The sequence below is a fragment of the Plutella xylostella genome, chromosome 25, assembly GCF_932276165.1.
Source record: "Plutella xylostella chromosome 25, ilPluXylo3.1, whole genome shotgun sequence".
Classification (NCBI taxonomy): domain Eukaryota; kingdom Metazoa; phylum Arthropoda; class Insecta; order Lepidoptera; family Plutellidae; genus Plutella; species Plutella xylostella.
The window spans coordinates 2,848,010-2,874,356 of NC_064005.1; the positions used below are offsets into that span (position 1 = coordinate 2,848,010).

The window sequence follows — 26,347 nt, forward strand, 5'->3', positions numbered from 1 at the left end:
CCTTCTTCCTAATGTGGAAGACAATGCAGCCGAGGTCCATGAGAAAGTTATTTTGGGAACGGCCGGTGGATGGACACCTTCACCGAACCAGGAGTGGTTTGAATTAATTAGTAATGTTCAGTCTGCGTCGCCAATTCCGAAATGTATTTGAATGATTTGGTAAAAACTTGATTTGAAATGAGTACTTATCAATATAGCGAAGGTTATTTTTGATAGATAGATAAGTTATTTATTTACTTAACACAACACACTTGTCCAAAATTAATAATGCACATGCAGATCTTCACACCCGAATGATTAAATCGTATGAGCCTTAAAAAACACTTGCATTTTGCACCTTGTTCGAAAGAAATAGGAGTCAATATCATGTGTCACATAATCGAAAACCACCGATCTGTCAAAGATTTCTATGCGCATTATCAATTTTGGAGCACTGTACATAGGTTACACAGCAAGATTACTAACATTAAGTTTAAAAATTACATAAACACACAACATTAAGATGAGACAGACATAAGCAACATTGTGTATTTATCATTTTTGTCAAGTTACATTTTTCTAGTAAAGAAAAATATATGGCACACACAGGGCAAGGATTATTGGTTAAGCGTGTCGCCGGCCTGACACTAATCCCGGGTTATAAACGGCTAAGGAGGTTTAAACAAACGTGTGGATAGAGGATTTTACTGCACCACAATAAAACTGTTTGAATTATGGTTTAACTGCGGCTTATTAGTACGTAGATGTGTTCATTTAATTTGAGGTAATGGTTAGTTAACTGTAGAATCTATAAACTATTTATCTGTTGACTGGCATACATTCTAATAGTGATAACGATGATGATGAAGATTTAATATGACAAAATATTTAAACTTAATCTAAAAACCCGTTTTTCGGCCAAAAGTTCAGAATTGAATAAACAACAGGAAAGGCGGAAAGCGGAAGCCGGCCTAACGTAAATACGAATTAAAGCTTCAGTTTGCCTGAAAAGGGGGAAATTCGCTGACAAACACAAATGAATAAATAAACTCAACATGAATTCAGTGGAGTAGGTTGTGTTCACTGCAAAGAGATAGTTCAAAGTTCAGGCCGCTGAATTTGTGAAAAACTTTTTTGAAGTCACGTTTCAGCAATATTTTAACGCCATCAACTTCACTCCTCTATACCATCGTAGCTATCCATGTTGGGCTATGGGAATTTCTTTTAAAGTAAAAGTTTAACGGACATAAATAAAGTGTAACCAAAAATATTATTGTTCTAGAATGCTCTATTGTAAAACAAACAGTTTAATCTTGACATTGTCAGTGGGACCATATACCATAAAAGCTTACAAACAACAAAAAAAAAGATGAATGTTTCACGAAAACCTCTTCAAATCATCAACAAGTATGTTTAATTTATCATTACCTCGCATCACTTTGATATTTATTGTGAAGTAAATAGCTAACAACCTACAATAAATATGTCGATCTTGCATTTCAGGTGTTCGCTGTTGTATAAGTGATCATATTACTTGCTATATTTCATAAATAATCAACTGCAATTAATCTAGAAAACATTTTGAAGACAAACTGTCTAATGCCAAACTGCAGAATTAACAAGATTTTCTATTTTTAACCAAATAACAGCATTCATTATTACATTAGCTTCGTTTAACGGAATAATCTGTAGCGTTTTATTGGCCACAATAAAAGGCGGTGTTGGATCTAAACACAAACACACAGGGCTATAAACTCATAACACCGTTGTAATTGGTCGCCGGCGGGCAAGCGTCGGCAAATGTACCGATATTGGTTTTCTGATTGAGATATTATGAAGTTAGAAACGTTTTCCATAGGTGCTTTACTGCGGGCCGCTTCAGTTGAATGGTAACTTTGGATACTGATAAGAATAATGGCAGAGTTGTCGAGATGATCTAAATGAGGGAATGGACAGTAAATACTAACTACATATAAGATGAAAAGAAGAAAAAACAAGTGCTTTTGTTAATACAAAACAATATGAGAAAAACATGATGAAGGAAAAACATCATCAGACTATTTCGAAGCGATTCAAGAAGAAATTCTAAACACGTTTACTAGTTAAGTTACGCGCAAAGCAGCTTTTCGTACTTCAGGTATAAGTTGTTATTAAATCCCATAAATTAAAGTAAAAATAAAAAATATAAATACGTATAAAATATTAAATAATGTTTAGACGAGGCCGGAAAACCACAGACCAATAAACCCATTGACCCAATAGGAGCATCTAAGCTTATAATGTTGTGGACGTGTCACATAATGCAGTTAATTTCCTGTAGGGTCCGTACTATGGTTCACGCGACCAGCAGTGATAAAAAGCCGAACTCTATACCGCGCTCGATATGGAGTGATAAATAGCCGTACTATAGCGTGCGCCTCAAGCATTGATCAAACGCGGTACTATGGCGCGCCATACAAGAAAAAAAAGGGATAAAAATCATTTTTGACATGAGCCTCTAGTACGGGTTTTGCAATTTACGTAAAAGAATAATGTTTTGGTTTTCTTCGTTCACCTGCATACATTACTCACCACTTACATTATTACATTACATTATTCATCACTCAAAAGTTTCGTGATAGTTTCTACTTTGTATGCGAGAAAGCTGAAGCTTTTATAGTTTTCGACAATCAAACCTGTACTAGACGTACTGCCTTCATTTCGACTAGACTGACTTGATAAGAAAAGAAGCAAGAAGTCCAGAATCTAGAGCAATAGAGTATTATCAGCTTGACGGCTACGATATATCAGGTAAAGCAGGAGTGAACCCCCGGATGTGGCGACAAGCGAACGCCTCGACAGGCTGGCTTCCGCTTCAGGCTTCAGGCGCTCGACTTCAGCTCTAATAATTGTGAAGACATACTTATATAATGTCGAAATCGATAGATGCATTGCCCGACTGCCCATGCCTTTATGAAAGTTACAGTTTTCCCGCATAAGTAGGTAATGTAGAGACGGCTGACATGCACCAAAGTGTTAAATCTAGATTTAGTGTAAAATCTCGATTTCAGAAACATATTTATAAATTTATGGCATAAATCGAGATTTAACACTAAATCTAGATTTAATATGTTGGTGTAAGTGGCCCAGATAGTTTTGTTAGAAAAATGGAAAAGCCCAGTGACTTGACTGTCCTCTTTCAGCCACTAAAATCTCTCGAGGTTACGGAGTGTGTCAATCCTAACATTATTTTTAGGCCATACTTTATGCCTTTAATCCCCTGTTACTAAAACTGCTACTTTACAAGTATTCGTAGGCGGAAGTAGTCGATAAACTGGCTGGCATCTGTTTTAGGATGAGAAAACCCAAATTGTGTCCACCTATGTATATATTTTAATCTTAAATTAAAGTTTACGATCAGCTGATCCGGTGATCTTTTCTTTGACTAGAAAAGGCGAATATCTATTTTAAAGCTCAAAAAAGGATGCCTTCTACATCGTAATCTGACCCAACTAATGGCCATAAATACTAATAAAAAGCGCACCAGAAGCCAGAACATCGTTAGAAGCACGAAATAAGTTGATTAGTTTTTTTACTTCCTTCCCTGGAGGGTCACTTTATAAAACGAAATATAAAGTTTCGAAGCGATGCAGAACGAGCCACGACTCTGTTACTTTGTATTAAACGTGTCGATTGCACGAAAGCTGTCGTTCGTTCGTTTTTCGTCAATATGGAGTAGCCCTCGTGCACGAATGCGCGTTGCGCGTGCGACGGTGGTGCGGCTATAAATCTTCTTGTTATCTAATTGCCATAACCGAGCCGTATTGGTTACGGTCAGAAATAAGCGCCAGTAGAGCTGGGAATGAGACAGAGCCGGTCATAATTTATATGATGGATAAATAAAAAAAGTATTGTGCAATTGCGTATGTATAGGACGAAATAACCCCGTAGAATTAATTACCTACTTCTAATTATGAAGTCAAGTCATAGAGACTTATGGCAAGAAATACCTACTACGTAAAGTATAAATATATGTTATATCTACCAAGTGTTCTTTCAACTATTTAAATTTATGTACAGATAGAAGAAAGAAATCTGTGTTTCTTCGGATCACATGGATCGTTAAAGTAAACTTAGAACCACATTCATTTGTTTTAGAACCCATGAACGACTTTTATTACCAAGTCTCTATGGGTATAGGTTCCGACAGTACTTATTCCTCCTCTGTATGCAGCTTTGCAATAAATATAAAACCCAATCATATCAGTGTCTGTTCTGTTTTAGTACTGTATAAAAACATTCAAATAAATTGTTGATATAAGTACACATTATTTTTTTATTTCATATTACATCAAACATCACACTTATACCTAATACAATTTAACACTTAAACCAGATAAATGTCTCATCGTGACCTAAAAAAAATAGACGAGCGAAATGTGTTAAATCTATCCCGTGCGAGTGTTGCAAAATTCTAACCCTTAACTAGAGCACGTAACATCTAAATTGGCTTGAAACATTCCAAAGGAGCATCTTAGCTGTGTTCTAGAGGCATAATAGGAACAATTGCGGTGGCATCCGCAAATTGAATAAAGTATTTAATATGTGGGCAAGTTTATTAGGGCGAGTCAACCGTTCCGGCGTATTCGTGGTCAAATTGGCACCCGCGCCGCGACTGCCGCGAGTGTGCGAGACATGCGCATTGCGCATTGTGCATTGCGCACGGGCACTGTTGCAGAAACTTCACCATGTATTGATATACCTAGTGGAATAGATTTTAGCGATAAGGCCCCTCTTATTGTATTATAGATTTTAAGTCTTAAATGTTATTTTAAGGGTTTTATGTACAACAAAGTTATACTACTACTACTAATACTAGTGCATGATGAGTGCCGGTTCCTGTTTCGGCAGCAGTCGTGAAGCCTGGTTAAGAGGCCTTCGAGCAGATTTAACATAACCGACAACGCTCAGCACGAGCTTGCTTGTGTTGTGATCCACCAACCCGTACTAGGCCCGCGTGGTCGATTAAGGTAATTAATCCTTGCTCCATGGGAAGGAGACCCGCGTGCCCCAGCAGTGAGGACGTGATGGGTTTGTATTAATGATGACAATATATATGTACAAAGTACATATTGAACGGCTTACGGGATGGAAAGGCGGATTAACTTTGCATAGTTCATACAAGAAACAAAGGATTAAAATAAAACAGAGCCCGAACTACGACCACCTAAGTATAGATATAATACTTCAGAGGTATCCATCACAACGGCAAGGATAAAAAGCGGCTGCATCCACTGAAAGAAACTAAAAAGCACAGACCATGAATGGGCCCGCGATTGGAACACAAAGCGTGGTCCGTAGACTGAGCAAAAGTATTACTTGCTGCTGTTCCTCTGTGGAAATAATACGTTAGCTGCGGGGGGGTTGGGTGCAATAGTCGCGAACGGTGTACGAAGGGACCTACGGCTTTTGTTATTTGTTCCTCATTATTATTGAAAATAAAACACATGGTTGATGGTTTGCGGCTGACGGATTTCTGAAGTTTAGAAATAGTTTGGGCTATGTTTGGTGTGTAATTATTAGTTCTCCTCTGATTTAGTCAGGCTAGGGACATAACACTCATCCAGTTTTTCTACGATTAGAGTACCAAAAATAGGTAGCAAATAGTCATTTGTCGTTAACCTAACAAAATCCATAGATGGAAACTTTCTGCGTTATATGAAATAGACACATGAAATTTCAGGATTCTGACCACATCTAACGTAAATTATACAACTTCCAGCAGCCCAAATACGAGCAAACAAATATAATAGAAAATTCCGAATGGACTCAGTCGCATCCAAATAAATAGTTCGGCCTAGATCCTAGACAAAGGGTGGTGAGCTGGCGGGAGCCTCGAGTTCATTGTGCGAACAGTCTGGGATACTCGGGGTTGTTTGTCATGCCACCTCAGCAAGCTTAAGATTTTCAGTTTTAGAGCAAGCGTTTTTTACAAAAAAAATGCTTGAGAATAATATTTTGGAATAGAAAACAAATGGTTTCTTAACCTAGTTGTGACCAAACAATATTATTCTTATTATTAGATCACGTTTCAAAGGCATTACAATACAAAACTTTACAACTGCGCATTTTATAGCACGTGAAAAAGACCTATCAGTTTTCCTTGATTGACAAAATTGGGGCTTCAATTATGCACACAGCGAAGCACGCTGGAGGGAAATTAATTACATCGACATTAGAACCAGGTCATGAGCGGAGCGCATTATTTGTCACTAGATTCGGAATTACCCGCAGCCTCAGATATTCCTGTTCCAGCTATGACCCCCGGAATTGGGTCAACGGAATTGGAGCTCTAGGCACGCCCTAGAAACCTGGCACCTTTTATTATATTGCACATATACAGTGTGTTAAAAATTCACACGTCACACATTCGAGGCGCTGACGCGACGCCGGTAACCGAACTGAAACTTGCAACGGAAGTTGAACGGTTTTGTTTGAGTCTGAAAGCTTGTCATCATCATCAGCCTATTCCACTGTTGGACGTCTCGACGGACTCTCCCAAAGCACGCCACTGGATGCGATCTTTAGCTTTCCACATCCAATCATACCTAGCCACCTTTCGTAAGTCGTCACCCCATCTAGCCGGAGGGCGTCCCACACTACGTTTGCCTTGTCGTGGCCTGAAAGCTTGTGGATTATGGATTTATGGAATCACACAGTATATTGGAAATTCCTAAGGTGATCAAACAATCTAAATTGTAGAAAAGTTTAGAAGCGGAGAAAAAATAAAAAAAGTTTAAGGAAGATAATAAATTATTATAGCCTCCAAAAGTTGGAAGTAAGAAGCGTGCCAAATTTATAAACTTATCAAACCCAAACTTAATTAAGTTGAGGACCTAACAAGAATTTAAAGCTGAAAATAAAGTCACATTTATATTGGTTTCAAAGTACACACTTAAATCTAAGCTAAATTAAGGCCAAAATAGAGTACAATGTTATTTTACTCCGGAAATAAAAAGGTTATTTAGCAGCGTCATGACGCGTCATGCATGTAAAGAGTACAAAGAATAAGGTTAAACGATAAACAGAATGGTATATTCATATTCATCCTGAGCCGAGCCCACTGGTGTCACGCAGGTTGCGGTGACGCTCATATTTGACTAAATAGCACCATAATATGGCATGTTGTTGTAATAAGTGAGGTAATTTTGACCCGTTAAACGAATTAATAAAATCATGTCGTCCATATTTACAGGTAATATACCTACCATCATTAGGTATTTGCTTAGAGCAGAAGTGGGTAAATCGAATTGCAAAACTCAAAAGGTGAATTCACTTTAGTCAGTAAATTTAATTGGTTTTCGCAGTCAGCCTTAATAAATGGGTTTTTCAAAACAATTTCCATCGCCAAATGAAGGGTTAAAGCTTTTAGTTACTCCACAATGCAGCACTGATATAAATCATGAATCTCATGAATGTGTCACCCTCTCGTAAGAAGACATGATGAATATGACGATGCAATGCTGCAACTGCAATATAGCCATTTAGAATTTAGAACAGCCCCCAGGATGCACCCCGCAGGCCGAAGTACGCTAAATAGGACACACACAGACCAAGCTCAGCTACTCTGCGAACAGTTACGCGGGTAAAAGCATTTCCATCACAGATTAGCTGTGGAACGGAAAAGCGGGTATTGTATACCTCGATATAACTGTTGAGTGCGAAAAACTTTTCATTCGATTTGTTGAGTGCCTAGTTGCCTCTGGGGTGTAAGATTTTCTTTTCTTTTGTGTTATTACGGTTACAGAACACAGCTTATTGTTTTACTAGTATTATAGATGACAGAGTTTTCATCTTAAGTTGACAAGGATCAAATTTAAATACAAAAAGCTTTTACAAGACGACAAGTTGGCCGACTAATCAGTCAACCGGTTGGACGGGGATGACTGTCGAGTCAGCGCGGAGGCCGAATAATTAGGTCGGAGCTGCTTAAGTAGCTATTCTGTGGCTTGTGGGTAGTTAAGGGTTAAAATTAGGGCTGCGGTTTTTGTTGTTTGTTTCTTTTTTTATTACTAAAAAACTGAAGCCTAAATACTCATACTCTTCTAATCTTTTGAAAGGCGGTTTTAAATGTTTTCACATGAATGATAAATAATTCAGACTGTTACCACCCAAGTTGCACGAGATGCTGACTCACAAGTCCTCACATATCTATACTATAACATGAAGTTTCTCAAGCATAAAGCCCATTTAATATCTATAATTGAGATTAACTCAACCGCCACATGTCGAAACAGGCCACATAAAGACACTCATCCACAATGTACTGAAATTAGGTCGGTAGCACGTCAGCGCATACTCAAGAGGCTTCCGTGACTTCTAAAGGGTTAACAGATCCAACGCGCTTCTGCACCGTGCTTTGTATTTAAATACGCCGTTTCAATTGAACCGACGAGACTAGAATGTTCGATACGTCATGTCCGTGAGAAATGCCGACAGGATATCCGAATATTGTTAGTATTACATAGCTGATGCGAAAGTGAACATGTGTGACTTCCGAAGATTGTCTTAAACGGTTAGCAGATTGTGAAATCGGGAAGACTTCAAATGATTGCAAATAGATTCAAAAAGTGTGATGAACACGTGTTAAGATTACGACAAACTAACATTAAATATGTTTGAAAACGGGTACGCTACAGAATTCCGAATTACTTTCTTACGAATATGAAAATAACGATTTTCATAATTACGAATTTCATAGTTCCGAATAATTCACAATCCAGAATTTTAAGTTTCCGAATAGCGAAAATCACGAATAGTATAATAAACGAAATTTCAAACAACAGATTTATTAAAATGACGAAAGTCATTTTTCCGAATATTATTATTTCGATGTTTCAAAGTACGATTTTTTATTATATCGAATTGTTAAAATTACGAATTCCGAAGTTTTAATATTCCGAAAATACAAATTCCCGAATGTTTCTTAGTGAACAAGAAATAGTCATCTATTAGGAATAGTGTGTTTATTAACAGCATTATCCATATACAAACGAAAAAAAAATAAGCTATATTATATGAAACGCTCCGCTCCGCTTCGCTGCGCTCCGCTTTGTTTTTTGATATCTATGTGCACCTAACACGCTCCTCCTCGCTTTGCTCGTCGTCGCACCTATCTTTAGGTTTAGGTCCTAAGCTTTTTAAGGTTAAATACCGAAAAATCCGAGCAATTGTATTGCTTTGTTCTGTAACTTAACAACAAATACTACAAATAGTTTACTATTCAACAAAATGTTTACTCTATATTTAAAACGCTCCGCTCCGCTTCGCTGCGCTCCGCTCCGCTTTGTTTTTCGATATCTATGTGCACCTAACACGCTCCTCCTCGCTTTGCTCGTCGTTGCACCTATCTTTTGGTTTTGGCTCTAAAGTTTTAAAGACGTTTATGTTTTTTTGTCAAAATCACGAATTATCATATTTCCTATCGGGATTTTAATTTTTCGTGATTATAATAAATCGTGATTTAATTTTTCGTATATTAAAGTAATCGTATTTTTTAACGTTCGTATATTTAACAATCGTAATAACAAATGTTCGTGATTATAATATTCGAAATTATAATTTTCGTGATTTTTATAATTCGGTATTAAAAAAAATCGGTATTGCAATATTTCGTAAATTACATATTCGGTGTTATAAAATTCGGAAAAAAGTTTTTCGGAATATTTGGGTGTTCCCGTTTGAAAACACACATGTTTAAATATTATTGTGTTCCGAATCTCGTATTAAACATACAACCGATATCGAAATGATTGATGTGTAACTTACAGGCTACACGAATGATTGAACGAGCTAACAGAAGTTAAAGCTTTTCGTATTACTTTGTATTCTGAATTACGATCTCGGTCTGAGCTACAGACTCTTATTATCGATCAAGACATGAACTTTGACGGAACGAATGAACGTGACTGCACCCAAAATTGCCATCAATGCAGTAGGTATATAACCCTAAGGAACCTAAATATATTATACAGGACCAATCCAATCCATTCATCATAAACGTAGGTAGAGATTGCTAAGACTTTTAAAGTGCCGTTCCGTTCAAAATACATACGTGGTAAGAGCGACATTTCAATTGCAACAATCCTTAAATGTATTTCCTCTGTACAATAAAGCCATCCCACATTAATGATGATGACTGGAAGGTTTATAATCAGTTGGTCGTGGATCTGGGCCGCCACTACAGAATCAAGTGACTGGAAAAGTGGAAGATGAGACACTTGGCCTATTATACCACACATTCGTATTGCAGGGTTATTGGACTGAATCAATGTGAGAATCAGATTTGGTAAAGGGACAGTATGTGCAGACATCGTCATCAGTTAGTCAGATGCATAATTTGAAGTTATTTCGATCAAATTGGTTTCGTAAATTATCGTAGCGTTGCGTTAGTTTACCCAAATCATAACAGTAAGGTGCACAATACTTTATTAATAGATACCTACCCACTGAAGGGCTAAAATTGAAGTGCACGTTGATTGTATGGTGAGGCCCACTGCACCTGCACGTCCGAACACAACAACACGACTCCTCATCCGGAATATCAAACAGCCACCATTGTCTATTGTCAACTGTTATGGTGAGCCACGATTTGCTTCAAAACTGCCAACACCCAACAGGGAAATGTAATGCTATCCTTCTCCGTCGCGAAGCTTATGAGCGGAATAGAAAAGGTGGTAGTTTATGGACGAGCTGTGAATCAGATGTCGAGGCATCATCGTCGTATGAGGTTTTAGACCTCCATACGAACACAACGCATGCGAGCATGTGAATGATTGTTAATTACTGTATTAGTTATACCGAGAATAATGAGTAGTGAAGTAAGTAATGTACACTTAGGATTTCTTCGTTGACTATTCTAGTACCACTCGCGAGCAAGTTTTTTTTACATTTAATAAAATTTTTAACACATATTAATTGGTAATATGATGCGCTGTTAAATGTTATTCAATATTGCAGACGGCTCCGGCTTCAATATATTATCCTTTTCCATTTAGGAGTAATTTGGTGCTATATGACTGGAACTTTTTCATTGCTCGCAAGTGTATAATAAAGACAGACCCCCGAGGAGGACATCACACACACCTGTTATTTGGCTCCGTGTGTCCAGAGATAAGTCTTCACGTCACGGCAGAAACATCTTTATCGTATCTGAAACAGAAACATATTAAATTGTTAGTGACGCTGACACATGGCGATATTAAGAAAGTGAAACGATCCAATACTGTTTTATTAAACATGATTGAACGGCATTTTATCTTACGATTTTCACAAAGCCATTTAGATTTTAACTGAAAATAGTTCATAATTGTGATACGATTGCTGAAAAGTGGGTCATTCATTACAGTTTGTATCATCATCAAGACCTATCACGTCCCCACTGCTGGGGCACGGGTCTCCTTCCAATGAAGGAAGGGTTTATGCCTAGTCCACCACGCTGGCCTAGTGCGGATTGGTGGACCCCAACACAGCCAAGCTTGTGCTGAGACAGTTTGTATAGATTCGAGTTTGTATGTAGTAATGTTTTCACGACATGAAGTGGAGTACATATTCTCATAGATAACATATTGTGAGCTGAAGTTCTTAGGTAAGTATTTTACAATATAGGCTCTTCCAATGCTCTACTTCCACTCTACAAGGGAAGAGTTTGCGGCAGAGCTTAGACAAAATAAGCGCAACTATGCCTTTGTAGAAATATCCAGATTATGTTGTGAATTTTACCTCCTCGGAACAAGCTTATTTAAAACCAAACATATCATAATATGACCAAACCAAACATATATAACCTACGATATCTCACTTTTTTATGTATAGTAACGAAAGAAAAAACGCTGTCCAAGTTGTCCTCTATACCTATTTTAAGCTATCATGATTGCTTTGACAGTTCACAATTTTTCCAATTAGTAAAAATACTATTCCGAAATCTGAATCAATAAATTTTTATTGGATACGACTCATAGAATAAAATGCTATAAGTCAAATGGTATCCAAAGAAATCGATAGACAGAATCAAAAACGTCTCCATAACGTCACAGGAATCATCTTATCTGAAACGAGGTATACAGGGAAAGCAGAGGGCCCACTTTGTACCAGAACAAATAAAGTTCTTCTAAAAACCGCCAAATCAGACACTAAACAGAGCGTAAGTATTTAGTATGCACACAGCACCTGGACGCGCTTTTGCAGTGAATATTAAAAATGCGTTATGCGGCCATTAGGCGAAATTATTATAATTTACCCAACGACAATCGGACGGGTACGCCGGAAAATAGCGGCACATCAACGTGCTGGGGACACTATAAGCGTAATTTCTGTATGTCCAAAAGATTTTGTATCGCCTTTAATTCGTATACGATAAGAGTTAAATTCCATCTGCATGTGTAAGAATTCAGTTTGACGGATAATCTTTTGTCACCAACGAATCGTTTCTGAACTGGGAATACGCGATTTGAATTCAAATTTCGAATTTGTAAGATTGACCGGAAACGGGATTGATATCCACAACTTTGATACTGCACATAGGGTCCTGTTTAGTGTGGATCTTTGATTATATGGGTATGGGTAGTGTTTCTATTCTTCCTAGAGTAGGTACATTAATTAAATACTTATGTTAAATTGAAAATTTTGCTTGTGGAAAATAAAAATTACGGAATCTTTCGAATAAAAAATAGTGCGTTAAGGTTTTGACAGCACTAAAATTAGAATTTTTGCCTTCAGAATCATCATCAGGTAGAGACATAAGTACCTTATTTATTAACTACTATCAGTAGTATCAGTGCAGTGCCTTGCAAAAACTCGTATTCTCCGAGATGTTACCGTCCAACTTTCTTAATAACAATGGGAAGGGGCAGTCATTATTGGCGACGAGGTCCACGATAATAATCGCCTTGCATTATAATGTGCACGTTAGTGCTGCGATCGTATCTTATCGAATTTAATATCGTATGGTGTACCTATATATAATCTACTAGCTGTTCCCGCGAGCTTCGCTTCGCCTTAAAAAGTTTCCCCGGGGAAATTCCGGGATAAAAAATAGCCTATGTTTTTTCCCAGGGTCTAGCTAGACCATGTGTGTACCAAATTTCATTCAAGTCCGTTCAGTAGTTTTGGCGTGAAAGAGTAACACACAGACAGACACAGATACTTTCGCATTTATAATATTAGTTAGGATTAGGATTAAAGCAATCCTAAAGGTACCCGTTCGAAGCGAGCGTCTGTGACGCCGCGGCAGAGGATCTGATTAATTTTCATATCAAATTAGGAGGAATGAATTCAATAGGAACTAAGCACTGAAATAATGTATTTCAATCATTATAATAATACTATGTTTTATGGGATCAACACGAAAGTTACACTTTTATAACTTATGCAACTTGTTTCAAGTATCTTAATATCAAATATTTATCCGGATAATACTTTCAAGATTAAATATTCCTATCAATAGTCTTTATCGATACGCATTGAGGTACAGCACTATGTGCAGTGATGCAAGCCAAATTGATAGTATCGAATTTTATACGATGGTATTTACAAAGATAGTGGATAAATTACAACGGGTGCCTTTAAATAGGGTCGTGTCTGTCGTTTTTTATATGTGTCGCTTCTTTATGATGTTGTTATGTCTTACACTTACAACATAAGTAATTACTAAGTGAAAGTCCTGCACCGCCTATTTCTTTTATAGGTGTTTATATATTGTTGTTGTTTCGAGTACATTTTAAGTATCTTGTTCTATCAAAATTTGCAGCTTAATTAAAAACTTTTCAGGGGACGAAGTGTTTGAAATGTTGGCAAGTTAGATTAGGAATGACCTGAAATCAGATTATTATGCATTTAATATAACCCTTCATACAGTTGGTAACAATATTATTTGTTCAGACGAATCCGACGCGGTACACTGCGCGGTTTGTACGACTCTACACTCGAATTATCCGTGTTGCCGCTCCATTGAACCAGTAGATTGGGTATTTAGACGGCGGATCCGACTCTTGTTAGACAATCTTAATCACTAGCCTGCTTAATGACCGATGAAACACATAGGATAGATGAAAATTATGGTTAATGAGCTACTAAATAAACGATGATATTTATCAATAGTCTATATTAAAAATGAAGTGTAGGCCCTCAATTTCACAAAACAAAGTTTCTACAGGAGAATAATAAAATGATCTTTCTGAAGAAGCGAAAAGTGGCATGTCTTACAAAGAGATTTTAAGTTGGAAATTGCTATTTATTTGGTCGTCGCCTCCTTCCAAGTTTTAGCGGGCAATAAAGATGGATGGCCTCGTATACTCGTATTACGTTTGAGAATTTTCTTCTACTTCATATTATTTTGTACAATGTTTATAAAATATGCTGTGTAAGTACATGTTGTGAAACCAATGTCTTATGTAATGAGAACAAAACAAACAAATATAAGTTAACATTTGTTGGTTTTATATGAAATTCAGCGAGTATTTTTGGATGGTTCTTCTTTGCATATGCGCAAAAGAGGTTAAAATAAACGTTTTCAGAATAGTCCAAAAACAATTTACTTAAATGCAAAAAAAAAACATTCTCATGAATGAGCAAGTAATTCACCCCTACTCACTCTTACAAACAAAACAAGCACATCTAGACAAGTAGAAAAACAAAATTTTATTAAACGATTCCGGCCCTTTAATACATTTCCTGGGGAGAAGAGTGGATATGGTAACTTTTATTTTAAAGATATTAGTACATTACTGTAAGCCAATGCGGCGACTGCTGATGATTACTCAGGCTCCGTTGATGTGCCTAACAGAGTGAAATAGCGTTAATAGTGAAGTGAAGTAGCGTGGCTAACATAGTCTAACCTAGTGTGGATAACATAGTCAAACTTCGCGGTAAAGGTAGAGTCAATGAGGACTCAACAAGTACAAAGATCACCGACCACAAATTGATATTTTGTATACCATTTTGTATATTCAGGCCGGCCATTAAGGCCATTAACAGTTCTTCAGACGACCGAATGGCGAAGTGGTTAAGACGACCGAATGGCGAAGTGGTTAGTGAGACGACCGAATGGCGAAGTGGTTAGTGACCTGACTACTGAGCCGATGGTCCCGGGTTCGATTCCCGGCCGGGGCAGATATTTGTTTAAACACATATATTTGTTCTCGGGTCTTGGATGTGCCCGTAAAATGGCAATAGGCCCGCCCCCTATTACATTGGGACTAACATAACACTCTGGTGAAAAGTGGGTGCAGCAATGCGCCTCTGCCTACCCCGCAAGGGAGTACATTAGTACAAGGCGTGAGTACGTGTGTGTTCTGACCATAAGCAAGTACATTCAATTCATTAGGAAGCCCTCATTAAAGCTTTGGACGCAATGAGATACATCCGTCTTGCGCCTCACGTGGAAAAAAGCAATAATGAAGCAGATATGAGTTATCTAGTCATTATTTTCAGTGTTGATTGTGAATTTCTGCCTTTTTGTAAGCCATCTCTGTTCGGTTCAGTAATTCAGTCAGTATGTGTTACCGTAGCTGAAATTAATACTCCGGTATGGCTGGTATGCAGAAATTGATAAAGTAGGTACATAAGAAAAGAGTTAACAGTTTCATAACATTGTAACGTTTACTTGAAAAGAATTAATTTTAAACCACATGCTGGTTTATCAGAGCATTTCTTGGAGGATTGGATTGTTTGTAGGTAAGTGAATTTATACATATTTTAATAATAGATGGGAAAGTTTTGGCGTAAATAGAGGACCAGAATTAAGAAAGGACATCATGTCAAAAATAAATAATTTTTATCTTATCTTTATCCTTATATTCATACAAAGATCTGAACAGAAAAATGAGAATCCAAACCTTTCATCAGTTTGGATCCTTAATAATACAAAGCGCCATACCATTTTCCTGTACCTCCTATAAGTTGGCAGGTAGAAAATGCTTCAGCATTAAGTCCACCTTTTGTTCACTTATATTTCATATTTGTGCAATAAAGTATCATATAAAATATCTTGTTGCATCTTCGCTGTCTGTCACCTACAATCAGCCAGATGCAATCATACGGTAATAGCTGAACTTCCACTTCATAAATCCTCATATATTTTGAAATCGGCAATGCATCACGGGTTCCCTGGCTGCGTTCCAAATCCGCTGCGGGGCAACGACCGTACATTACACGTTGTAGGACGAAAAAATATGAGAGTCCTGACACTAAGAGGGTTGGTTATTAGCATGAATGTAACGTTTTAAACGTAATAAAGCTAAATTTTCATACTCGAATCATATCAAGATCTTCAGAACTTTCTTCATCTAAGTTTTATATAAGTAATTCAAAGTAATATGTTAGTATGGTAGTCAAATTGATACAATTAAGTATTTTACGTGTACAATTTGAAAAATCAGAAACGCATCGCTTTAAGATATTTAATATCATTAATACTGGCATAGTGGCCGTATGGATAGTCAGTTAACTTGTCCCCAGCCATCAACTAAAGGGAAATAAATGAAGTGCTTTATTTACATTTACTGCCGGCGACAGTTGCGCGGCCATTCTCAATAATGTCTGCATTTACTTAGTGTCCCTGTTTATGTGCCCTTTATAGACGTTTCCTGGTATTCCGATTAGATAGGGTTCTCCAGTAATATTAGTTCAATGGGTTCTACCTATAATACAGGCTAATATAAAATATGCAAAGGATGGAGGACTTCAAACATTTAACGTTTTTTACGTCGCCACGGATAAAGATTCCAAAATCAAAGGACCTCGCTCCAAAACAATACCTTCATGAATCTCTTACGGCGGAAATGTAAACATAAACTTCCGACTAAAAATAGCCACACCTTTTCGGTACTTTCGACTCCCATCGGCGGACAAGACTTCGCAGAAAACGAACCGTTACGAGGCTTCGGACACGTGTGAAAATTCAACCACGCAGACATCAAAGACATGGCACTCCGTCACGAAGGTGCTATCTTTGGGATCGATCTTTCTGATTAGATGGCACCGTGTACGGTTATTTGCATAGCGTGTCGCCGTAGAAAGCTGGAGACAGACTAATTTAGCAAAAAGTTGGACTTCTGCCGCGAGTTGATATTGCGTTGATACGAGCAACAAGACAGGCGTTGAGCGCGCACACCTTTTTGTACGAGTGTTTGTCTGTAAACATCAAGCATCTCCTGTTCCATCTGCAGGTTATTATTATGAGCATTCTTGGTGTTATTCAACTTTAGCTTAGGTATGCTTTATTTTATTTCAGTGATGTATAATAAAAGGAATTCTTGTGCGGGAAATATTACACATATTTTTAGGACTGTGGATATAAAGTAGTCGTTTTAGGTGTGTTTGAAAAACAAAATTGGATTTTAGAATCTACCGTACAGTAGTTACTTAAAATAAACATATTGTAAACGTAAACTGCAATATTTTACAATACTGACAGTCGTCGTTTCTTCTTCCCTCTACCAATCATAGATTGAAATCTTCACCTTCATTCACAATTGAGATTATTTTTTATAAGCTAGGCTGAAGGTATAGAACAAACTTCTTTGTTTTTTTACGCTTTCGCTTTATTAATGCGAGCTCATCACATCATTCAAGTGCCACGGCAAAAACCAGTTAGTAATGCAATTCATAATGTGTTTACTCGTCCCGATAGTGTTTGTAAAACTGGTATTACGGAGTCATAGATCAGGGGGTCACTCTATATAACGAAAAATTAAGTTTCGATACGCTACTGCGCGAGCTAGTCGGGTTGCCCACTTACACGACAACCCTCTCAGCACAAGCTTGCTTGTGTTGGGGTCCACCAACCCGCACTAGGCCAGCGTGGTGGACTAGGCCTAAACCCTTCCTTCATTGGAAGGAGACCCGTGCCCCAGCAGTGGGGACGTCATGGGTTGTGATGATAGAGTAACCCTCCAGAGGAGTAGCAGCACGTATGCCGTAGTAAGTTTAGCGTGCCTCGTAGATTACTACGATTAGCCAGCGCCAGTGCCGCGGCCGCACGCGACGGGGGCTATTCCGGACACTCTATCATATTGATATTATTTCTTTCTTTTTTTGCAATTTTCTTGTCAAGCCTTTGCGGTTTATTTTGATAACATCGATTGTAGTTTATGTATGATATGAAGTGAAGGAAATGAAGGTGTTTTCTACACATGAGACTTTTAGTTAAAACTAACTAAAACTTGTGGAATTTTATAAAAACTAAAGCAGTGAGTAATCTAATCACACCATTACTTAATCCAGGCTGTTTTCGTTTAAAACATAGCGTGTTGGCTTCGCACTGCCCCCTGCCTGCTACTAATCCCTCGGATTTCGTTAAAAAATACAAACGGTAAATTATGCTGTCACTGGGGTGAGGAGGATTTTTGATCGTTGAGTCAGTTTGTAAAGTCGAACGAAATTACCAAAAAACTTTTATAAAGGATGTTTTGAATGGTAGAAGGTGATAGCCATAATTTCTACAACCACCGTTTATAATACTCGGAAATCAGTTAAAATATAAAATTGCAATGCAAACTGAATGGGAATAGCTCCACACTACCGACCAATTGTCGGCAAATACACAAACACATTTCGCAAAACAATAAAATGTTGAATCTTATCATTCTCGCTTCTTAATTGACTTTAGCTTCAGTAACGGGTGTTACAGCTATTACTTATAAATACAAATATTCGCATAGCATCGTATATGGATCATTTATGTTACGTTAGAAGATTACTGTACGTAGGCATAGTGCAGCAATAAACTTCAACTGAAACTGTGCTAAAATTCGACTTAACTCACACAAAAAGCCTACACTGCACAAACAATATACTAGCTAATTTATAAACATAGCCGATTCGGCAGTAAATGGTCTCCCATTCATCAGTGTCAGCGGTACAACGTGTAAAGGCACATCGGGTTCCGTAGTCAAGTTGTTTGCGCTGGACGTCAAGGGTCCTCGGTCAACGGCGACAAACGATCAACACGCGCCTTGCTTGGCTATTTCTGCTGAAATCCCAGATTTTATGGGAAGTATCAGGGAGTTGCAAATGTAAGGAAGGATCTCGCCGCTCTGACTGAAAATTTTCTTGTACATAGCGTAGCACGTTTGAGATCAAAGTTCATTTAAACAATATACATATCAATACATAGAAAGTGGACCTCAAGGAAGTGAACGCCCAGCTACGTTACAGTGTTGATACTATTCACGGATGTAAACGTACCACTACATATTACAATATCTCCCGTCACATTTATCGATTTAACAATCATATTAATTAAGAGCCAAATAAATAACAAGGTTTTAAACGAAGCGCCCTCATCCGCACTCGACCCTCTGTCTAATAAAACAAAGACTCTCCAAGTCTCAACTTTAGACAAGTGTGTTTAATTGTGTTTTTTTTTTCAATCTGGATAATATTTGCCGAGTAGCACGTGGTCGGAGCTTGGGGGGTCAACAGCCTGAACCCACGCGCTAACCTCGATACGGGATAACTTATAAACTAATATTTGAAAAGTGTTATGATCAAAATCAAAAATCAAAAAAAATGAGCTTCAACAGTATTGTGTAAATGTTTGTATTGCATAGTTCATTTGTTCGCGGCGTTTTATAGACTGTTTGGGCGATTCGTCTTCGGATTCCGTATGCAGGCAGGAGGATTTATGTTCTAAGCAAAAAATATATAAAAGTAGATATATTCAGTTATTCCTTGATTAGTAGAAGGTCAGGTGAGTTTTGGTAGTCTTACAGCCAAATCTGATGACGAGCATTCTGGAAAATAATGACCGCTTCTCCCAAAGATACTATTTAGTGGCAAAGCCGGGACGAGCGGCGGGCGCGACTAATTAATAACATTAATCAAGGGCCGGAAGGGGCGACGAAATTTTACGATACGCGAACGGTCACAGCGAACATGGGGCCGCTGCTGTAAACTGTTGGGAAACATATTAGCATAATATTCACGTAAAGTAATTTCGATCGAACCGTGCCTGAAGTTTTACTTACCCACTTGTTACGAGAAAAATAAATATAAATTTTATGTACTTGCCAGTGAAACCATATTTATTTGACATATTTGGGTCTTTAAAGGACCAATAGGAAGAAGAGGGTCACATTCACAACACATCGCATGTGATGTGAATGTGACAAAGTTAAAAATTTATAAATAAATTAAAAAATAATAATAATAAAAAAAACACGGTGAGTGCGTGTTTATTTTTTTATTTTTTGGCCTTGTTCTATTGTACTCCCTTGCGGGGTAGGCAGAGGTGCATTGCTGCACCCACTTTTTGCCAGAGTGTTATGTTAGTCCCAACAATGTAATAGGGGGCGGGCCTATGGCCATTTTACGGGCACATCCAAGACCCGAGAACAAATATCTGTGTTTAAACAAATATCTGCCCCAGCCGGGAATCGAACCCGGGACCATCGGCTCAGTAGTCAGGGTCACTAACCACTACGCCATTCGATCGTCTAATATAATAAATAAATATCTATTAATAATATTGAGGAAGCATGTATGAAAGAAAATGTAAAGCGCGAATTTACTATACTCTGTCCATTATATTATTGGTTTTTTGACATTCGAAATCCCATGCATATTTGACGACTGCAAAGGAAATCCAACTTTACTTACCAGACACATAAGGAAACGTCAAAAATACAGTGGAAGCTCTATAGGTACTTAATTCTAGAGAACTTTACGTCAGCATTTGTCAGCCACCTGTCATGACGAGACGAAAGCACAACAAAACAACAATCAATTGTCAATTCGGAGAACATGGAAAACGATTTAGGATTACAGTTTTTTCAGTAAAGCACGTAGTTTTTTAATGTGCTTTTGTACGTATACAATACAATACTGTTCTTAAGAATTATTTGGTATTTGTTTTGGGTATTGATTTTTACAATAAATTACAATGTAGTTTCTTATAACATTACAGTTTTGTAAGTATATTATCACTTCTACCGAGACAATTTGAACTTAATTACTGTGTCAAATCATAACCAACGTCTAACACCCGAATTGCCGTCCAGATGTCAGATGTAAACAGAATAACAAAGATTTCTTCATTCTCAGCTAGCTGAGGTTTTTTATTCCCGTGGTGGTCACATTAAGACCTTTTACAACTGGGTTTTATAGGCACTTGTACTTAGAATAACGGAGATTGATGCGCTTTGGTTTAAAAAGCAGGCAATTTTTCTAAGTTTAAAGCAAGTTTCTATACTTACCATTATTTCGTCAACTATTATTGTCATTCATTATCATCATAAGTTCAACATACATATGTGGACCGTTTTTATACATAATAATAATTAATCTGCACTATTTCATCCAGCAAAGCGTGGCTGTAAGTGAGCATAATATTTATTAAATTTATATAGATTATAAGCTTTGTCACAGCTTGTCGTGCGCTCTATGCTAGGCCGCCTGACTAACAGTTCGAGAATGTTCTTATCAACCGTGCAACAGGAAGCACACTGGACAATGCGTACATATTAGTTTAACTTATCCTGCCGTATTATCCAGCCAACACAAGTTGACATGATAAGCTAATTGTAGTCACAATAGTCAGACAAAGTCGCCTGGTGGGTCACTCTATATGACGAAAAACTATGATTTGGACTGCTCGAGCCACTGCTCTATTTCGTTGTATTAAATGTGTCGATTTCACGACAGCTCTCGTTCGTTCGTTTTTCGTCAGTTTAGAGCAGGGATGCACAGACTTATCAAGACGAGGGGCCACTCGGACAAATTATGAACTGATGGCGGGCCGCAAGAAGTATAGGTACTTAACAATAGGTACTTAATTAAAGACAGTAAAGAATTGATAATATTGTTAAAATAGAATGGATTTATTTTGAAGTGTGGCACTGCATAGTGCTTACAATATTTTTTTATTAACTTAACTTAACTTCTTAAATTAAGAAATCGTTGCAGTGTCAATCCACGACTTATAGCCACCTGTATTTCTTAATAATAACATATATTTATTGTAATAAGAAAAAAAACATACAAGGTGGGGTAGCCCTGGTTCCTAAACTAGGATGACCTGTGTGTCAGGAACCAGGTCCTTCCAAACAGTGAACACAATAGTTACTCATTAATACAATAAATATCAATATTCGCTTTCGATGTCATCAAGAAATTGTTTGAATTGCCTGTGATTGAGTACTTTTGGAACATATTTTTTTAGAATGAAATATTTTTTGAATATACGAGAGTATAATTTTTGCAGTCGGCGGGCCAACATTATTCGACCGGCGGGCCGCATGCGGCCCGCGGGCCGCGGTCTGTGCATCCCTGGTTTAGAGTAACCCCTCTGTTTCTCCTATCTATAATAACGGGAGTAATCCAAATTGGTAACTACTGGTTCCACATCTGAGAACCACAGCAAGGCAATGTTTTGTTTCTGTGTTCCGGAATAAATTTCTTGTAAATTATTGCTAAAAAAAAGTTATGGTCAGTCCATTTTAACTGAACTCAAGTATAGTCGTCCGAAATTACTGTCCCCGATAAGGTTGAAAGGGACACGCTTGACTGATTAGGTCTTCAAGGTGAGTTCAAAAGGTAGGCCCAGGGGACTTGCATGTAGTGCTCCTTATCTTATAACATCTATAGGTACAGTACAAATCTAGGTTGTACTTTGTAGTGTCCCTAGTGTAGTTCGCAGGTGGAGGCCAAAATCAAACAGCATAAGAATATGAAAAAAAATGATATCTAATATAAAAAATACTATTAAATTTTGAACAATAATTCTTTTTTTATTATTCTTATTATTTCAAGGTGCTAATATAAAAGGGTCGGACGGGTATTTCTCACCAGCCAGTGGCTACAGATAACAGTCAGATACGTTGCTTGGGGAACACTCTATATGGCGAAAAACAAAGTTTCGGAGCGCTGCTGCGGGAGCCACGACTCCATCTCGTTGTATTAAACATGCCGATTGCACGACAGCACTCGTTCTTTCGTTTTCTGTCATTATAGAGTAACCCTCCAGCTTCGATGTCCCGGTGAATGACCACTGCGAGTGTCACACGGTTGACACCAGCTGATAATGTTCACGGCTCCATCTGGACACTGGCCTTAACCACTATAGGTTGTATTTTTATTTAAACGGGGTATTTAAACACTAGCTTTTCCCGCGAGATCTCCATCCAAATCCGTTGTGTGACTTTAAAGATCTAAGCATACATAGACACAGACAGACGCGGACTTTGGTTTATACTAAGTATACATGACTGTTATGTACAATGTACATTTTATAGCAAAACATATTTTCGACGCGTATTATATGGTCGCTCGGCACCCACTCGGTTATAATTTTTGCCCACCAGTCCGGGTGCATTCGCATGACGTGGTCGATGGAACATGTCACCAGGAAGAGTATGTGACCTATGATAACTATTACCTATCTAGGATTCAAACATGAGAAGCATTTAGTGACACGTGAGTCCTGGCCCAATTATGTTAATTACATTCCCAGTACCCATTTCTTTAGTTACTAACGACTTTGACACATTACTAATTGTTCGTTTTAATGCCCTGTTTAGTAACTTTAACGGCGTAGGCGTAACAGATTGACATAATCACCCATTACCGTGTCATTATGATTAAAAGATGATCCAAAAAAACGGTAATTGACTAAAAGAGGAGCAGGTAGCCGCACGCCAGTAATAATACTCCTAATAGATACTCTTACAAAAGAGAAACGGTGCACACTATTATTTTGAAATCAACAGTCACAAAGATCATAAGTCAAGCGATGATGGGTTAGAGTAACAATAGATAACTACAGTAAGCGACGGTGGGGCTTGATGGATGTCCAGAAATGAGATGATGGACGTCTAGGCCGGACCTTGTTACACGGTATGAGAAAGTAGGTTCAACAATAATAATAGCCTTGAATAGAAGATTGCAATGAGGATGATTGCAGTGTCACATAATATTGAAAAGAAATATAAAATATATTACGCCTTAGTAGGTAAAATAAAGTTATTGTCGTTGGAATACATAATTATAATGTTTAGTCTCTAGTTTGTTAAGGTCCTTTACTCGTCATTTAAAATGCACATTAAAGTGTACTTTAAATAACAAAAGCTCACATTGAACCACAGCAGGTGGAAGTACAAAAGGTAGGAACTGAATAAAAAAAATCGCAAATCGATGTCTGATGGTCGTGAATCGTGCAAAAAATACAAAATGTGTGAGCAGCTGTTGCGAAACGCTGCCTGCAGACCTGTTAGCGATTTTGATATGATACTTGACGAAATTTTGATTTTTTTAGTACCTTTTGATGGTATTTTTGAACTTGGAATGTGCAGCTTTTAACTTGAAATAAGAGCAAGAATTAAGAAAATTCTACCAGTGGATTGTAAATAGAAGTGGCTTTTGTTTATTTATTTACCCACTAGTGGAAATCCTTGCATCGCGACGGATTTTATTCCAAAACTTAAACCGTTTCAGTAAATACGATACGATAAGAGGAAGGGGACAATAATATTGAAGTAATGACTATATTTAAAACCTGTTACACGACAGAAATTAATAGCGGAGGTTCCCGGCACGTGTTATTCTTTGGTCACGTTTTTTTTGTTTCCTCCCCGCGTCAAAAATAACCCCTAGACGTTAAAAAGAGAACACCGACTTCTATTCCGAGCGAGAGGGAGAGAATGCAACTTTGTTTTTTTTTCACACAAAAAGCTAAGGCGCGTGCACACCTGTCCGACTCGTCCGAAACAGCTGTTACCTTTATTTGGCAACCAGACCCCGGTAAATTGAAGACCGTAAAGGTTTTAGTAGTAAGGTCGTCCTTTTAATAATTTCATTTATTAAGGCTGACTGGTTAGTTTAATGTTGTTAAGAAAATGTTGCAGTTGCGATCATGAAAGTAAAGTAGGTTAGTTTACTCTAGGATAAGTATCATACCAATTACCAGCTAGAAAGGCTGACAAAAAAGTCAATTTGTGTGCAGCCTCGAGGTTTTTGCGCTCGCGGTACTAGTACAGTCTCGTGGAAAGTTGCATCTTATACCTCTAGTTGTTTGTTGTAGGTATATCGGGCAATAAAATGTGACATGAAGCGTAACTCGTCGTGATTGTGGGGGCAAGCGCCGGCGGCCGGGTCAGATCGTGGCTGCCCGCTTAGTGCCGGCACACACGGGACAGTAATGCGTCTCATTGTTTATGTACTGTCCGCTAGAAACCAGAACTGGCAGGTTCTGAAGGATTATGGAAACAGTCCGTAAAGTATTGAGTATTGTAGCCTAACAGGGAATGGCGAACATGACTAGGTATTCCATTGAAATATTCCTAATAAATTACAAAACGATACATTTCAAATCAGACTACGCACTGACCCATTAATGAGCGTATTTGGTAAGTGTAACCCAAATGTGGCCTCAGATATTGACTGTACTATTAATTGTGCATGTCGGTACAATAAAAATGTTCAAGAACATATTGTAGAAGAACATGGATCACTGGTCGTTTATTGTACTATGTCCTACTATGTACTATGTCTTGTACTAGGGGTCTATTGTCCTGGATTATTATCACTGAATATCCGTTTTTATGCACGAAGTTTAGCGTAGACTGAGCTTTATGGTTTACTGAGCTGATCAACAATTGGATTATAATATTGTGTTTACTTTAATGAGAAAAATTTACCTTAGGTACTTAAGAATAGAAATATAAATATATTTACATCCAATGTCTTGGTTTCTACTTTTAAGTCTGACTGCTGAAGCTCATAAGATATAACTTATCAGTTTATGACGAGTAACTCCGAATCGCAATCGACAACACAAAGCTCTGACTGTTTACTCCGGAATACCACAATAGTAAGCTCGCTAATCTTATCAGCGATTCCCATGAATTTACACAGCAATACTCATGCGGTAACGGGAAAGATTTCCAGAAAGGTTTTATCGTTGAAGACTCAATACTTTAACGCCCTCATGGTCAAGACCACCGTAGCGGACGTCTATAGGTTGTTGTGAAACACAAAGTGCGGGGCCAGGACGGCGCATAAGTCATAAGTAAGACGTAACATTACCGGTTTACTATCGGTTATTCAGAGAATGTTTCTCGGAATCGGCCGGATCTGATGGTCTCTCCGGCCTGAGTCGCGGCTGACGCATCGATACGTCACTCCCTGGGTACCGGTAGTGCCTCGCTTTGCTCTTCGTGGTTCAGATTTTAAAAGATTAGGGTTAAGTATTGTGTCATTTTTATCGGCATCATCAAAACTCTTTTTCATCTTGATTCCCGATATCGATCGCTGTCAATAGGGTGGTAAATAGCAAATTATTAACGATACGTTTAACATAAAAATGGAATGTCAAAATGATAGATGGGCTTTCATT

General features: G+C 37.8%; 1 protein-coding gene across 1 annotated transcript in view; it reads right to left on the reverse strand.

The window, feature by feature from the left end:
* The window catches only part of LOC105391642 (myosin-I heavy chain), a 69,694-nt gene that overhangs the window by 41,224 nt on the left and 2,123 nt on the right, over nucleotides 1-26,347 (reverse strand). Inside the window, exon 2 of the mRNA XM_048630102.1 lies at nucleotides 11,104-11,169. The gene's annotated coding sequence lies outside the window, so the exon portion shown is untranslated. The remainder of the gene's footprint in view (nucleotides 1-11,103; nucleotides 11,170-26,347) is intronic.